We start from the raw sequence: 17,726 nt of genomic DNA, 5'->3' as shown, positions 1-17,726 counted from the left end.
TTTGGGTGGTGGGTCATTCTCAGCACTGCAGTGACATAGACATGGTGGTGGTGTGTTAATGTGTGTTGTGCTGGTATGAGTAAATCAGACAAAGCAGCGCTGCTGAAGTTGGTCCACCTTGTAGATGTAAAGTCAGAGACGATCGCTCATCTATTGCTGCTGTGTGAGTTGGTCATCTTCTAGACCTTCATCAGTGTTCACAGGACACTGCACACAGGACGCTGTTGGCTGGATATTTTTGGTTGGTGTACTATTCTCAGTCCAGCAGTGACAGTGAGGTTTTTAAAAGCTCCAGCAGCGCTGCTGTGTCTTATCCACTCATACCAGCACAACACACACTATCACACCACCACCATGTCTATGTCACTGCAGTGCTGAGAATGACCCACCACCCAAATAATACCTGCTCTGTAGTGGTCCTGTGGGGGTCCTGACCATTGAAGAACAGGGTGAAAGCAGGCTAAAAAAAAGTATGTAGAGAAACAGATGGACTACATTCAGTAATTGTAGAACTACAAAGTGCTCCTATATGGTAAGTGGAGCTGATAAAATGAACAGTGAGTGTAGAAACAAGGGAGGTGGTTTTAATGTTATGGCTGATCAGTGTATATTGGTTAGGAGACAGCCTTGATAGAGCCTTCTAGATCCTAGGTTTATCTATCATAGGTTTCCTCTCCTGCACGCTGGCAGATATTTTCCTAAAATACTAAAGAGTGTGTGTGATTCCCCTGTAATTAAAACAGTTTTTCTTGTCTTTTTTTTTTTATAACAGCACAAACTATCCAAAGGCTTATCCAAGGCCTTTTTGTAATTTGAAACTAATTTAGAAGAGCCTCTAGGAGTATTATTCAAAATTTCTACTCTTTTAACTTGACAGTTATCCTTTATCACTAATGTCCACCAGTGTTTTATGGTTGTTTCTATGACAGTACACTGGCTGGCTCCAAGACTGATGATCTGTATATATTTAATTATAGTTAATTTAGAATTAATGTCTCTACCCTCATTTGGCACAAGTAAAAAGTTCTTTCAGTGGTGGAAGTTCAATTTGGCTCTTAGTGAAACCTGACATCTGGCCCTGCTACAATCAGTTTAGTCTCTAATGATATAAGTATCTAACATACAGTGGGGGCCAAAAGTTCTAGTTTGCATTTTTCACGCAAGATTATGTATAGTATATTTCATTTATTTAGCAGACACTTATCCAAAGCAACTTACAACTGTAAGTGAATACAGTTTCAGCTATTGAAGGTTAAGGGACTTACTTTGGGGGCCCAAAAGTGGAAACTAATGCCTAGTTTACAGTACATGACTTTTGCCCTGATTTTCTAGATGTGGCAGCTCGGAGGCAACTTGGAGTTCGCTCGGTGCTTGAAACTCGGCTCTCAATCGCTATGTCAGGGGTGTAACTACTGGGGGGGCAGGTGCACTGGGGCCCATGGCAGGGGACAACATGAACTCAACCCACCACCGCACTGCCCCCCATTGGCTGCACTCGCCAGGTCGTTATTATTATATTACAATATTGTAGCGGCAATATGTGAGTGACATTCATCTCAGCCAATCAGAATGCAGCACCTGGGTTTATACATGTGCGTTTGGACGTTCTGCAGTTAGTTAGTTTTGTTTATGAGACTCGCTGTATGGCCCCAGCATTGAACCCAATAGGTAGTTCGGGTGCTGGTAAACAGTCTAAAGTGTTGTAACGCTCATTGAAGTCCTGACTAAACAGTTAAAGTGAACTCTACCTTGTCATGTGCTTTTATTCCCACAACTCCACCACCGCACGCAGCAAAAGACCTGTAGCATCCCCGCCGGACGAGCAGCACTCGCAGCGGCTAGGTGAGCCGACCCTCTACAGTAGCAAGTGGCTAATGCTAGCGGTAAAGTGCGGCGATAACGAAAGTAAAAACACGACAATATTTTCGTTAGATAAAATATTCAAATAACTAAAAGACAATGAAATATCAGAATACATGTAATCAAAATATACAGTAAGTGCACAGCAAGGGATTTTGGGAATCTGTGTAACCTGCTTAACGTTACCAGTCCAATATATATATATATATATACTGTATATACGTATATATATATGAAAAAATAAAAGAAATTTGTTGAGGGGGCCTATAAGCTCCTAGTTACGCCACTGCACTATGTGTGAACTGTTCCGAAATATCTAGCATGTTAAATTTACATTTACATTTACATTTTACATTTACATTTACATTTTCAGCATTTAGCAGACGCCTTTATCCAAAGCGACTTACATTACAGTTACAGTATACAGTCTGAGCAACTGAGGGTTAAGGGCCTTGCTCAAGTGCCCAACAGCAGCAACCTAGCAGTGGTGGGGCTTGAACCAGCAACCTTTGGATTACTAGTCCTGTGCCTTAACCACTAGGCTACGGCTTGCCCTACAAATATCTGGACCTGTCGTTGTGAGCAGGTTGCGAGTGGCAGCGAGTGCTATGTCACAGGGGCATATTATAGTTTCTATCAGAATACATTGGGACACGCACAAGCTTTACAGTATTTGTGACCCTACTGTCCACGCCAAACCATAATACCCACGCTGCATTGCAAAAAATATTTATTTACCTCCAACTCTCTACAGAACAGACAATCCCTGCTGGTCACGTAGCCCAATCACCTCTGATTCATTTATTTTTTCCTACTTTCTTTTACGCTGCATGTCAGCGCACAAACTTTGATCACTCGCTTCTTGCTGGCGTGCATTTTTGGACATGGTGTCACTAAACCCCTCGTCACTTTTCGCGTGTGTTTTCATGACAAAACATAGTTTGGGAGACCAGATAGACTCACCTGCGATTCCTCATGGTGATAGATTGTGTAGTGTGAAATACACAATGACTTAAAAGACTCCCGATTGCAAGAGATGTAGTGTGAACTGTACAGCGATCTGACGATTAGGAAAGTCGTGTAGTGTGAACTTGGCATTAGCTGTGTTGAGACTTGAACCAGTAACCTTCAGATTACTAGCCCATTATCCCAACCACTGAGCTAGCACTGCCCTGGATTTGATTTACTCATCGGAATTGTGTAGTTATTCTTCACTTCTTTATTATTATTATTCATATTCTTATTGTTGTTTTGTAGTTGTTGTTGTTATTAAGTGAAGTCAAGTCCATTCTGACTCCTAACAACCATGTGTATAGTGTTTCTCCAGATAATTCTGTCTGCTGTTTGGGTTTTCAGACTTCTTAATGGCTCGTTCATTGTTCCTTTAATTGTACACATCCATCTTATTGCTGACCATCCTCTTCCTCTTTAACCTTTAACTCTTCCAGGCATAATAGTCTTTTCCAATCAATCGGTCCTTTTCATGATGTGTCCACAATAATAGAGCTTCAGTTTGGTAATCTGGGCTGCGAGTGAGAGATTACCTTTGATTAGGTTAAAGATTTATTTGTTTGTCATCTAGTCAATCTGGTAATTTCAGATTTTGGTCCTCATTCAATGATAATAGAATCCCAAATTGTTAGTTGATTTTTGACCCAAAGTGCTTTGAGTGAAAATCCACTTCATAAACATTGTGTATGTTAATGACAGTCTTACTGCTTAGCTTTACATCAGGGGTGCTCTTACTTTCGAGGCTTGAGATCTACCATTTTCAGTCACCAGGTCATCACGATCTACTTTTTAAAAAGGTTGGCCTCATCATTTTTAAAAAATGCTTTGAAGCTTTTTAAAATGCGCTTCAGTTGCTTATATTGATATTTAGCTTTACAGGGCAAGCGACTGAAAAATCACACTAACCTTATTCTGATGATTTGCACTGAATGGTGTCAGCCAGGTTTATGTAGTCTGGACTATAGCTGCTGATGCCAATTCTCAAGCAGGCTTCTTAATTATTGTCATGTGGGAAAAGGCTGATTCACACACGTAGGTTGATCCAACAATGCTTTTAAATATGTGGTACATTTCCTCAGCCAGTTCCGAAATTGTCCAGCAGGGCCTCTTGACTTCATATGAATCATGTCCACCACACATTTGTCTTTGCATTGCAGCTCTAAATTAAGTTCATACAACATGTAGGTTAGATCTGTCATAAATATCAAATCTACGAGCCACTGTTTGTCATTCAGCTGGGCGTATTCTCATCTCTTCGAGACACGAAGAAAGTATTTGATGTCAGGTAAAAGATCCTGAAACCTCAGTATGTAACATGAGATCTGAATATTCTCCGTCAGCTTCTTCCACCTATGAACGAAACAACCATCTTTGCAGTGTTCTTGCCTGAATCGAACCGTTTTTGGTTTCTTTGTGCTTGGTTGCACAATTATTTTCACAAACAGTGTAGGGTACAAGAGGAAAAATGCAAAAATGGCACAAACTGGGTACTGATGAATGAAAACTTTCTAGATTAGCAGTGCTTTAGGTGGCCTGAGGTGTAGCTATGGTAACAAACAGCAAAATAAAACAGCATATTGGGCACCTCAGCTATACATCTTGAAGAAGGCTAAGAGTCCTGTAGATAAAGTGGATCAAACTCGCTTTTGCACTGTGACATAATCAGCCCGATTTATCATAAATGATGTTTGTTTGTTTATTAGGATTTTAACGTCATGTTTTACACTTTGGTTACATTCATGACAGGAACGGTAGTTACTCATCACACAAGGTTCATCAGTTCACAAGGTTATATCAAACACAGTCATGGACAATTTTGTATCTCCAATTCACTCGCTTGTATGTCTTTGGACTGTGGGAGGAAACCCACGTGGACACGGGGAGAACAGGCAAACTCCACACAGAAAGGACCTGGACCGCCCCACCTGTGGTTCGAACCCAGGACCTTCTTGCTGTGAGGCGACAGTGCTACCCACTTAGCCACCGTGCCACCCCCAATGGATGATGTAAGGAATGATGGTCCTGGCAGTGGATGACACAAAACGATATTTATTAAAAGCTCTGATTTTTTATAAATGTTGTTTTGTTTAAACAAGCGATTTTATAAATTACCCCCTTTTTCTCCCAATTTTAGCCTAATCAGTCTGTTGCTGGGGACCCCTAGTGGTGCCCAAGGAAGAGGTAACTTGACTAACACACACTCCCTCCGATGTCTACTGTCTACTGATGTCTACTGATCCCTTCTCATACACCCACACCTCTGTGGATTTGTGTGTGAGACCGGCTTCGTGCATGGGGAGCCATGCCCCGATCTTTGCGCACCGATGTGCAAGCAGCCTGGGCAACCAAGCTCCTTACACAGCCCCACCCCTTTGTTTAATCCAGTCATTTCCCACCCTGACTGGAGGCCAATTTTGTCTGCGGCAGGCATTAGCCAATTATGCCTGCTAGAGTGCTAGAGGGCGCCAAGCCGACCGGTAGCAGAGCCGAGACTCGAACCTGGGAGTTTAGAAATGATAGTGACTTATCATGCTGAACCACCTGAGCGACTATCAATTACCAACTTAATTGCTTATATTATCTCAAACGAATATACATAGCATTCCAAATTGCCCTAAGGGACACCACACGTTTTTACCTTTTAAATCATGATTTATTTAGGCATTACATTATAACCATTATGTCAATGTTCCAATACCAATGTTCCAAGATATCACATTAGATGTCATTATTATTAGTTATGTTTGAGAGTGACAGGTAATGATCTAGTAGGATCACTAAAATTGCAGTATAAACCGAGCTTAACATATGCCTGAGATTGGCTTGCCTCACCATGACTGGTAGAGCGAACAGAAAAGTCCTTTAATATATCTAGAACCCCAGTAATTGCCTATTATTGTATTGAGTAATTGGTAAAAATGGGATGTCATGTCATTAACATGGACAACTTTTCATCCCACATTTGTGTTTAAAAAACACTGGCATACTATAGACTACAGAAAAACTTGCTGTGCAGTACTGGTTGATGTCAAAAAGGCTGATGACTGGTGCAACGGTAAAATACACAAGCACACCAGAGTTGGGATTTCGAATACATCGTATCAAATTTCAGCTCTGCCATCCACAGAAATGCTGCTGGAATTTTTAAACACCTCACTGTCCCTGCTAGACTGAGAATAGTCCACCAACCAAAAATATATCCAGCCGACAGCGCCCTGTGGGCAGCGTCCTGTGACCACTGATGAAGGTCTAGAACATGACCAACTCAAACAGCAGCAATAGATGAGCGATCGTCTCTGACTTTACATTTACAAGGTGGACCAACTAGGTAGGAGTGTCTAATAGAGTGGACAGTGAGTGGACACAGTATTTAAAAACTCCAGCAGCGCTGCTGTGTCTGATCCACTCATACCAGCACAACACACACTAACATACCACCACCATGTCTTTGTCACTGCAGTGCTGAGAATGATCCACCACCTAAATAATACCTACTCTGTGGTGGTCCTGTGGGGGTCCTGACTATTGAAGAGCAGGGTGAAAGCAGGCTAAAAAGATATGTAGAGAAACAGATGAACTACAGTCAGTAATTGTAGAACTTCAAAGTGCTCCTATATGGTAAGTGGAGCTGATAAAATGGACAGTAAGTGTAGAAACAAGGAGGTGGTTTTAATGTTATGGTTAACCGTGTATATGCTCACTATTAGGCAATCTTACAATGCTGGAATAATGGAATTTTGGAATAATGAAAGAATAATGGAATTATTTTTTATATTTTACAAAACATACAAAAATCTGCATATTTCATACTCCAGCTACCCTTGATTATAACCCAACGATTGTGAGGTGGTGTTGTCCTGTCCAGTTTTCTATACTATATTGCCAGAATATGTGATCACCTGACTATCAGCTTATTTAACATCCTATTCCAAAAATAAGGACATGGAATCCTGTAACCCCTCTACTCTTCCAGCTATAAAAGTCTCCACTTTTCTGGGAAGGCTTTTCACAAGGTTTTGATTGTGTCTTTGAGGGACTTTTTGCCCATTCTGAAAGAGCATTTAGGGTAAGGTCAGGCTATTTGATGAGAAGACTGGCTTGCAACTGACTTTTCAATTCATTGCTATAATACACGTTGCTATATCTGTGTGTATGTTTGGCACTCCCCATCCCCCTGACTCTCTAGCTCTTATGTTGTTGCTTGGATGTAATTCTGAATCACTGAATTTTCCTATTATTTTTTATTACTGCAAATATACGTTCTACTATTACACTATAAATAGTATATTTAGTGTTCTAGGCTGCATACAGAGGTTCTACTTTGTGCAGAACACTTGAGCTCCATCACACTCTAAACTCAAAACATAGTCTTTATGGACCTTGCTTTGTCCACAGTTTTTACAGTCATGCTGGCCTTCCGCAAACTGTTGCCACTAAGTTGACCACAAAGAATGTTATAAATGCCAAATCCAAGAGCCACTGTTCGTCATCCAGCTGGGCGTATTCTCTTCTGTTCGAGACGTGAAGAAACTCTTTGATGTCAGGTAAAAGATCCTGAAACCTCTGTATGTAACATGAGATCTGAATATTCTCCGACAGCTTCTTCCACTTATGAACGAAACAACCATCTTTGCAGTGTTCTTGTCTGAATCGAACCGTTTTTGGTTTCTGTGTGCTTGGTTGCACAATTATTTTCACAAACAGTGTAGGTTACAAAAGGAAAAATGCAAAAATGACACAAACTGGGTACTGATTAATGAAAACTTTCTAGAATAGCAGGTGGGACAGGGGCATAATATAGTTTATATCAGAATACATCGGCACACACACAAGTTTTACAGTATTTCTGACCTGATCGTTCTCTACAAAACATAACACCAACGTTGCATTGCAAAAAATATTTATTAACCTCCAACTCACTATCGAACATTCCATGCTGTCCATGTAGCCAAATCCACTTAGATTCATTTATTTTTTCTCCTTGATTTTATGCTGCACATCAGCGCACAAACTTTGATCACTCGCTACTTGTCGACGTGCATTTTTGGACGTAGTATCATTTAACCCCTCGTCACTTCTTGCGTTTGTTTTCGTGACAAAATGTAGTTTGGGAGACCAGAGAAGCTCGCCTGCGATTCCAGTTGGTGATAGATGGTGTAGTGTGAAACCCCCTATCGCCGATTAGTCGTGTAGTGTGAAAGCCACACCGACTTAAAAGACTCCCGATTACAAGAGATCCAGTTGTGTAGTGTGAACCGTACAGCGACCTGACGACTTGGAAAGTCGTGTAGTGTGAACTTGGCATTCGTCTGAACATAAGGAAGACCTAAATACTGGCAACAACACATATTGACGAATTCAATCCAATGAAGAAACATTGGACATAGTAGATAGCTTTAGTCTCCTTGGATCAATAATTAACAAGACATTATCAAGCACAGAGGAAATCAGAAGAAGAATCGCAACAGGGAAGACCGCTTTCGAAAATTCGGACAAGGTTTGGAAATGCAAAGACATCAGGATAAAAACAAAGACACGGCTAGTGAATTGCATAGTGTTCCCAACAGTTATGTGTGGATGCAAAAGCTGTGGTGTTGGCGAAGAATACTTCCACGGACTGCATGAAGAACCAACAAGTCCATCATGGAGTAAATCAAGTCCGAACTTCACACTTTGAGCCAAAATAACTAAGCTATGGCATGTCATTAGAAGAGAACATTCTGACTGAATATTCTCCGTCAGCTTCTTCCACCTATGAACGAAACAACCATCTTTGCAGTGTTCTTGCCTGAATCGAACCGTTTTTGGTTTCTTTGTGCTTGGTTGCACAATTATTTTCACAAACAGTGTAGGGTACAAGAGGAAAAATGCAAAAATGGCACAAACTGGGTACTGATGAATGAAAACTTTCTAGATTAGCAGTGCTTTAGGTGGCCTGAGGTGTAGCTATGGTAACAAACAGCAAAATAAAACAGCATATTGGGCACCTCAGCTATACATCTTGAAGAAGGCTAAGAGTCCTGTAGATAAAGTGGATCAAACTCGCTTTTGCACTGTGACATAATCAGCCCGATTTATCATAAATGATGTTTGTTTGTTTATTAGGATTTTAACGTCATGTTTTACACTTTGGTTACATTCATGACAGGAACGGTAGTTACTCATCACACAAGGTTCATCAGTTCACAAGGTTATATCAAACACAGTCATGGACAATTTTGTATCTCCAATTCACTCGCTTGTATGTCTTTGGACTGTGGGAGGAAACCCACGTGGACACGGGGAGAACAGGCAAACTCCACACAGAAAGGACCTGGACCGCCCCACCTGTGGTTCGAACCCAGGACCTTCTTGCTGTGAGGCGACAGTGCTACCCACTTAGCCACCGTGCCACCCCCAATGGATGATGTAAGGAATGATGGTCCTGGCAGTGGATGACACAAAACGATATTTATTAAAAGCTCTGATTTTTTATAAATGTTGTTTTGTTTAAACAAGCGATTTTATAAATTACCCCCTTTTTCTCCCAATTTTAGCCTAATCAGTCTGTTGCTGGGGACCCCTAGTGGTGCCCAAGGAAGAGGTAACTTGACTAACACACACTCCCTCCGATGTCTACTGTCTACTGATGTCTACTGATCCCTTCTCATACACCCACACCTCTGTGGATTTGTGTGTGAGACCGGCTTCGTGCATGGGGAGCCATGCCCCGATCTTTGCGCACCGATGTGCAAGCAGCCTGGGCAACCAAGCTCCTTACACAGCCCCACCCCTTTGTTTAATCCAGTCATTTCCCACCCTGACTGGAGGCCAATTTTGTCTGCGGCAGGCATTAGCCAATTATGCCTGCTAGAGTGCTAGAGGGCGCCAAGCCGACCGGTAGCAGAGCCGAGACTCGAACCTGGGAGTTTAGAAATGATAGTGACTTATCATGCTGAACCACCTGAGCGACTATCAATTACCAACTTAATTGCTTATATTATCTCAAACGAATATACATAGCATTCCAAATTGCCCTAAGGGACACCACACGTTTTTACCTTTTAAATCATGATTTATTTAGGCATTACATTATAACCATTATGTCAATGTTCCAATACCAATGTTCCAAGATATCACATTAGATGTCATTATTATTAGTTATGTTTGAGAGTGACAGGTAATGATCTAGTAGGATCACTAAAATTGCAGTATAAACCGAGCTTAACATATGCCTGAGATTGGCTTGCCTCACCATGACTGGTAGAGCGAACAGAAAAGTCCTTTAATATATCTAGAACCCCAGTAATTGCCTATTATTGTATTGAGTAATTGGTAAAAATGGGATGTCATGTCATTAACATGGACAACTTTTCATCCCACATTTGTGTTTAAAAAACACTGGCATACTATAGACTACAGAAAAACTTGCTGTGCAGTACTGGTTGATGTCAAAAAGGCTGATGACTGGTGCAACGGTAAAATACACAAGCACACCAGAGTTGGGATTTCGAATACATCGTATCAAATTTCAGCTCTGCCATCCACAGAAATGCTGCTGGAATTTTTAAACACCTCACTGTCCCTGCTAGACTGAGAATAGTCCACCAACCAAAAATATATCCAGCCGACAGCGCCCTGTGGGCAGCGTCCTGTGACCACTGATGAAGGTCTAGAACATGACCAACTCAAACAGCAGCAATAGATGAGCGATCGTCTCTGACTTTACATTTACAAGGTGGACCAACTAGGTAGGAGTGTCTAATAGAGTGGACAGTGAGTGGACACAGTATTTAAAAACTCCAGCAGCGCTGCTGTGTCTGATCCACTCATACCAGCACAACACACACTAACATACCACCACCATGTCTTTGTCACTGCAGTGCTGAGAATGATCCACCACCTAAATAATACCTACTCTGTGGTGGTCCTGTGGGGGTCCTGACTATTGAAGAGCAGGGTGAAAGCAGGCTAAAAAGATATGTAGAGAAACAGATGAACTACAGTCAGTAATTGTAGAACTTCAAAGTGCTCCTATATGGTAAGTGGAGCTGATAAAATGGACAGTAAGTGTAGAAACAAGGAGGTGGTTTTAATGTTATGGTTAACCGTGTATATGCTCACTATTAGGCAATCTTACAATGCTGGAATAATGGAATTTTGGAATAATGAAAGAATAATGGAATTATTTTTTATATTTTACAAAACATACAAAAATCTGCATATTTCATACTCCAGCTACCCTTGATTATAACCCAACGATTGTGAGGTGGTGTTGTCCTGTCCAGTTTTCTATACTATATTGCCAGAATATGTGATCACCTGACTATCAGCTTATTTAACATCCTATTCCAAAAATAAGGACATGGAATCCTGTAACCCCTCTACTCTTCCAGCTATAAAAGTCTCCACTTTTCTGGGAAGGCTTTTCACAAGGTTTTGATTGTGTCTTTGAGGGACTTTTTGCCCATTCTGAAAGAGCATTTAGGGTAAGGTCAGGCTATTTGATGAGAAGACTGGCTTGCAACTGACTTTTCAATTCATTGCTATAATACACGTTGCTATATCTGTGTGTATGTTTGGCACTCCCCATCCCCCTGACTCTCTAGCTCTTATGTTGTTGCTTGGATGTAATTCTGAATCACTGAATTTTCCTATTATTTTTTATTACTGCAAATATACGTTCTACTATTACACTATAAATAGTATATTTAGTGTTCTAGGCTGCATACAGAGGTTCTACTTTGTGCAGAACACTTGAGCTCCATCACACTCTAAACTCAAAACATAGTCTTTATGGACCTTGCTTTGTCCACAGTTTTTACAGTCATGCTGGCCTTCCGCAAACTGTTGCCACTAAGTTGACCACAAAGAATGTTATAAATGCCAAATCCAAGAGCCACTGTTCGTCATCCAGCTGGGCGTATTCTCTTCTGTTCGAGACGTGAAGAAACTCTTTGATGTCAGGTAAAAGATCCTGAAACCTCTGTATGTAACATGAGATCTGAATATTCTCCGACAGCTTCTTCCACTTATGAACGAAACAACCATCTTTGCAGTGTTCTTGTCTGAATCGAACCGTTTTTGGTTTCTGTGTGCTTGGTTGCACAATTATTTTCACAAACAGTGTAGGTTACAAAAGGAAAAATGCAAAAATGACACAAACTGGGTACTGATTAATGAAAACTTTCTAGAATAGCAGGTGGGACAGGGGCATAATATAGTTTATATCAGAATACATCGGCACACACACAAGTTTTACAGTATTTCTGACCTGATCGTTCTCTACAAAACATAACACCAACGTTGCATTGCAAAAAATATTTATTAACCTCCAACTCACTATCGAACAATCCATGCTGTCCATGTAGCCAAATCCACTTAGATTCATTTATTTTTTCTCCTTGATTTTATGCTGCACATCAGCGCACAAACTTTGATCACTCGCTACTTGTCGACGTGCATTTTTGGACGTAGTATCATTTAACCCCTCGTCACTTCTTGCGTTTGTTTTCGTGACAAAATGTAGTTTGGGAGACCAGAGAAGCTCGCCTGCGATTCCAGTTGGTGATAGATGGTGTAGTGTGAAACCCCCTATCGCCGATTAGTCGTGTAGTGTGAAAGCCACACCGACTTAAAAGACTCCCGATTACAAGAGATCCAGTTGTGTAGTGTGAACCGTACAGCGACCTGACGACTTGGAAAGTCGTGTAGTGTGAACTTGGCATTCGTCTGAACATAAGGAAGACCTAAATACTGGCAACAACACATATTGACGAATTCAATCCAATGAAGAAACATTGGACATAGTAGATAGCTTTAGTCTCCTTGGATCAATAATTAACAAGACATTATCAAGCACAGAGGAAATCAGAAGAAGAATCGCAACAGGGAAGACCGCTTTCGAAAATTCGGACAAGGTTTGGAAATGCAAAGACATCAGGATAAAAACAAAGACACGGCTAGTGAATTGCATAGTGTTCCCAACAGTTATGTGTGGATGCAAAAGCTGTGGTGTTGGCGAAGAATACTTCCACGGACTGCATGAAGAACCAACAAGTCCATCATGGAGTAAATCAAGTCCGAACTTCACACTTTGAGCCAAAATAACTAAGCTATGGCATGTCATTAGAAGAGAACATTCACTGGAGAAGGACATAATGCTCGGCAAGATGAATGGAAAATGAAAAAGAGGTCAACCTGCTACAAGATGGATTGACAACATTAAAGAAATCATGAATGTGAATCTATCAACACTAACTAGAATGACAGAAGACAGAACACCATACAGAGAGGCTATGCATCGTATCACCAAGGATCAACAATGACTCAACGGCCAAACAACAACAAAAAAGCAGTTATAAAGTAAGCTGTGATCTTACATTTCATAAACATTCAATTGAATTTTGATTAAAACAACACAATTATACCAAAGATATACAACCCCAAATCAGAAAAAGTTGGGACAGCATGAAATATACAAATAATAAAAAAACCACAGAGTTTCTTACATTTACTTTGACTTTAATTTGATTGCAGACAGGATGAACCTGAGATATTTCATGTTTTATCTGCTTAACTTCATTTAATTTATTAATAAACATCCATTCCTGTATTTCAGGCCTGCAACACATTCCAAAAAAAGTTGGGACAGTGAAGGATTTACCACTTTGTAATGTTGTCATTCCTCTTCACCACACTTAAAATATGTTTTGGCACAGAGGATACCAAGTGATTTAGTGTTTCAGCTTTTATTTTGTCTCATTCTTCCTGCAAACACGTCTTAAGATGTGCAACAGTACGGGGTCGTCGTTGTCGCATTTTTCATCTCATAATTCTCCACACATTCTCTATTGGGGACAGGTCAGGACTGCAGGGATGCCAGCCCAGTACCTGTACCCTCTTCTTCCACAGCCATACCTTTGTAATGTGTGCAGCATGTGGTTTTGCATTGTCTTGTTGAAAAATGCATGAACGTCCCTGGAAAAGATGACGTCTTGAAGGCAGCATATGTTGCTCTAAGATCTCAATGTACTTTTCTGCATTAATGCTGCCATCACAGAAGTGTAAATGACCTTTGCCAAGGGCACTGACACAGCTCCATACCATGAAAGACCCTGGCTTTTGGACTTGTTGCTGATAACAGTCTGGATGATCCTTTTCGTCTTTCCAGAGCATAGGCGTCCATTTTATGGAATGCTGATTCATCTGACCACAATACACGTTTCCACTGTATGATGGTCCATCCTAGATGCCTTAGAGCCCAGAGAAGTGGATGCCGCCTCTGGACATGGTTAACATTAAGCTTCTTTTTTGCACAGTAAAGTTTTAAGTGGCATTTGTGCATGTAACTCTGTATTGTAGTGCTTGACAAAGGTTTGCCAAAGTAATCCCTCACCCATGTGGTTATATCAGCTATTGTTGAGTGGCGGTTCTTGATGCAGTGCCGTCTGAGGGATCAAAGATCACAGGAGTTCAGCTTAAGCTTGCACCCTTGGCCTTTACGCACTAAAATTCCTCCTGATTCCTTGAATCATTTAATGATATTATGCACTGTAGAGGGAGAAATATGCAAATCCTTTCCAATCACTCTTTGAGGTACATTGTTTTTAAACATGTCAATAATTTTCTCACACATTTGTTGACAAACTGGAGATCCTCTGATCATCTTTACTAGTCAAAGACTCAGCCTTTCCTGGATGCTGCGTTTGTACCAAACCATGATTACAATCACCTGTTGACATCACCTGTTTATAATCACATCATTATTTAGTTTTTTCACCTCATTACCAGCCCTAAATTGCCCCCGTCCAGACTTTTTTTGGAATGTGTTGCAGGCCTGAAATGCAGAAATGGAGGTATAATAATAAATGAAATGAAGTTAAGCAGATAAAACATGAAATATCTTGGGTTCAAACTGTCAAAGTGAATGTAAGGAACACTGCATTTTTATTTTATATGCATTTTCCATACTGTCCCAACTTTTTCTGATTTGTGGTTGTAGATACTAAAAGACCTTTTTGAACTGTTTAGAAGGGATAGAACAAGAGTCTTTTAAAGGTTTTTTCTGTGGATAAGGGCATTATCTTCCTGACAGACCGCTACCATTAGCATAAAATCTTTAGGATACTAGGGTTAGAATATTGATTATTTAATTTATTGGTCGATTTTAGCTTCCTGAAGGACAGAACAGTGTTTGACCTTTTTAAACCCACTTATTGATCTAGATCAGTAGTACTCAATCATCCAAAAAAAGCTGTCTACATTATGTTTGTAGGTTGAGTGGCTATAACAACCCAGGCTAGAACAAGCCAGGGTCTGCAGTGAACGTGCAGGACTGCCAACAGGTGCCATTTGCCCTCAGTGTGGATACATACCTGTACATGGAGCATACATGGAAAGGGGGGTCATGCCACCTCTGAGGTAACTAGCTTATCCAGGGTGGTTAAGTTGTTGTGACTGAAAGGTGGCATAACACTAGCTAAGTTCCAAGCTTCTGTGCTAGTGGAAAACCTGACCAGATCAAGTCAGGCAGCACAGTTTCAGAGCTTTTCCACCAAAAGAACTCTGGTTCTTGAACCGGTTCTGTTCGTGTTTCTTTGAACCTTGGTGTTTTTCAGAGAACCGACCCACGTTTCCACCAGTTTTTAGAAGCCAAGCATGCAGCATCAACAGTGGGTGTTGCACAACAAATGTAAAGAGTAGTAACATGATGGCAGAGCGTGTAGAGCGTGTCACCTGCGAGCATTTGCGCAGTTGTTACAGATGTTCGTTTTTTATGCAAAAAGCATCTTTTGGTGATGAGAAGACGTAGAAGGCAACTTCATTCCTCGTGTTTGTCGCCATTGTTGCTTTCTTTAGTGCATTCACATGAGAAGCGCAAACTGCCGCTTTGCTTAGCGCTTGGCTTGAGCTATGTGGTAAAACATCACTAAAGTGTTCCATGGCACAAGCATCCATTAGAGTGAAATCACCATCACATCCACTCTAAAAGCGTCCACATACACTGATCAGCCATAACATAAAAACCACCTCATTGTTTCTACTCACACTGTCCATTTTATCAGCTCCACTTACCATATAGAAGCACTTTGTAGTTCTACAATTACTGACTGTAGTCCATCTGTTTCTCTACATGCTTTGTTCGCCCCCTTTCATGCTGTTCTTCAATGGTCAGGACCACCACAGAGTAGGTATTATTTGGGTGGTGGATCATTCTCAGCACTGCAGTGACACTGACATGGTGGTGGTGTGTTAGTGTGTGTTGTGCTGGTATGAGTGGATAAGACACAGCAATGCTGATGGAGTTTTTAAACACCTCACGGTCACTGCTGGACTAAGAATAGTCCACCAACCGAAAACATCCAGCCAACAGCGCCCCGTAGGCAGCGTCCTGTGACCACTGATGAAGGTCTAGAACATGACCAACTCAAACAGCTGCAATAGATGAGCGATCGTCTCTGACTTTACATCTACAAGGTGGACCGACTAGGTAGGAGTGTCTAATAGATTGGACAGTGAGTGGACACGGTATTTAAAAACTCCAGCAGTGCTGCTGTGTCTGATCCACTTGTACCAGCACAACACACACTAACACACCACCACCATGTCAGTGTCACTGCAGTGCTGAGAATGATCCACCAGCTAAATATCTGCTCTGTGGGCCATTGAAGAACAGTATGAAAAGGAGCTAACAAAGCATGTAGAGAAACAGATGGACTACAGTCAGTAATTGTAGAACTATAAAGTGCTTCTATATGGTAAGTGGGGCTAATAAAATGGACAGTGAGTGTAGAAACAAGGAGGTGGTTTTAATGTTATGGTTGATCGGTGTATCTATGTTTAGCTGTATTTACTTCACTTGTGTTATGCAGCTCGGGTTACTGAATTATGCTGAGAATCAGCTTCATTGGGAGAGTCAAAAAGCTTAACTTAAAAAAAAGTTTTATGTGGCTTTATGTACTAAAAGTGGACATAGGAACACTAAACTTCTCTCCGTTATTACTGGTTATAGGCGCTCTGTAATGCCGAAATTCATTGGTCATTGTTTTAGTACAACAAGCCACGTCAAGCTTTATTTTTCATGTTGTGTTTTTCGTACTGTCTTGGTCGCTTTTACTGCATCATATCAAACAGTTTGTCTCATTGGAGGCACTTTGAAAATATCAGTGGCTCAAAATTCAATCAGGTGAACTTTAAAAGATGATCGTGCCGCATCAAGCTCCATAGGAAACAACAGCACAGAAGTGCAAAGCAGTTTTGAAGCTTCTTATGTAAAGGCACCCAAACCTCTACAACGTGACACGTCCACAGATGACGTCACGGTTCGCACTGAAAAACCTAGTATTCTGTGGTGCCAGCTTCGACTGCAAGTTCGCAGTCTGGAACCTCTTTTTTTTCGGAGGAAACATGCTGAACCGGTTCAAAATCAAGTTCACGAACCAGAACAGAGCTCTTTCTGCATGGGTGGAAAAGGGATAAATGAGGCAGAGATATAAGAGTAATGATCCTCTGTTAATCCTCTGCTCCTGCATGCCCCCTCTGCCCGCCATGAATAGCATGACAGATGGAAATGATTTTGTCAATCCTACCTCCTGCTGATCTCCTCAGCAGGTGGGCCTGTTACAGATGTATTCATTATTTATTTGAAGTTGAAACCCGTCTATACTGTGCAGAAAAAGTGTGGAGTCTCCAGCAGGGTGTCCACTGTGATAAAATGAAGTCAGCTGTTAAAAGAACATCTGTTTCCATCTGTGGGCTACATTAAAATGTCCAGCTGAGATACTTTAGGTCTTTGACTTGAGTTAGAAGCCCAACAGTCTCACAGCTTGACACTCAAAATAAGAGTAAAAAGTGTATAGAGTATTTAGATTAAA

Source organism: Trichomycterus rosablanca, chromosome 16 (assembly GCF_030014385.1).
Source record: "Trichomycterus rosablanca isolate fTriRos1 chromosome 16, fTriRos1.hap1, whole genome shotgun sequence".
In the NCBI taxonomy this organism is placed as follows: domain Eukaryota; kingdom Metazoa; phylum Chordata; class Actinopteri; order Siluriformes; family Trichomycteridae; genus Trichomycterus; species Trichomycterus rosablanca.
The sequence above is the reverse complement of the archived record's forward strand: the minus strand, read 5'-3'. Positions refer to the sequence as shown.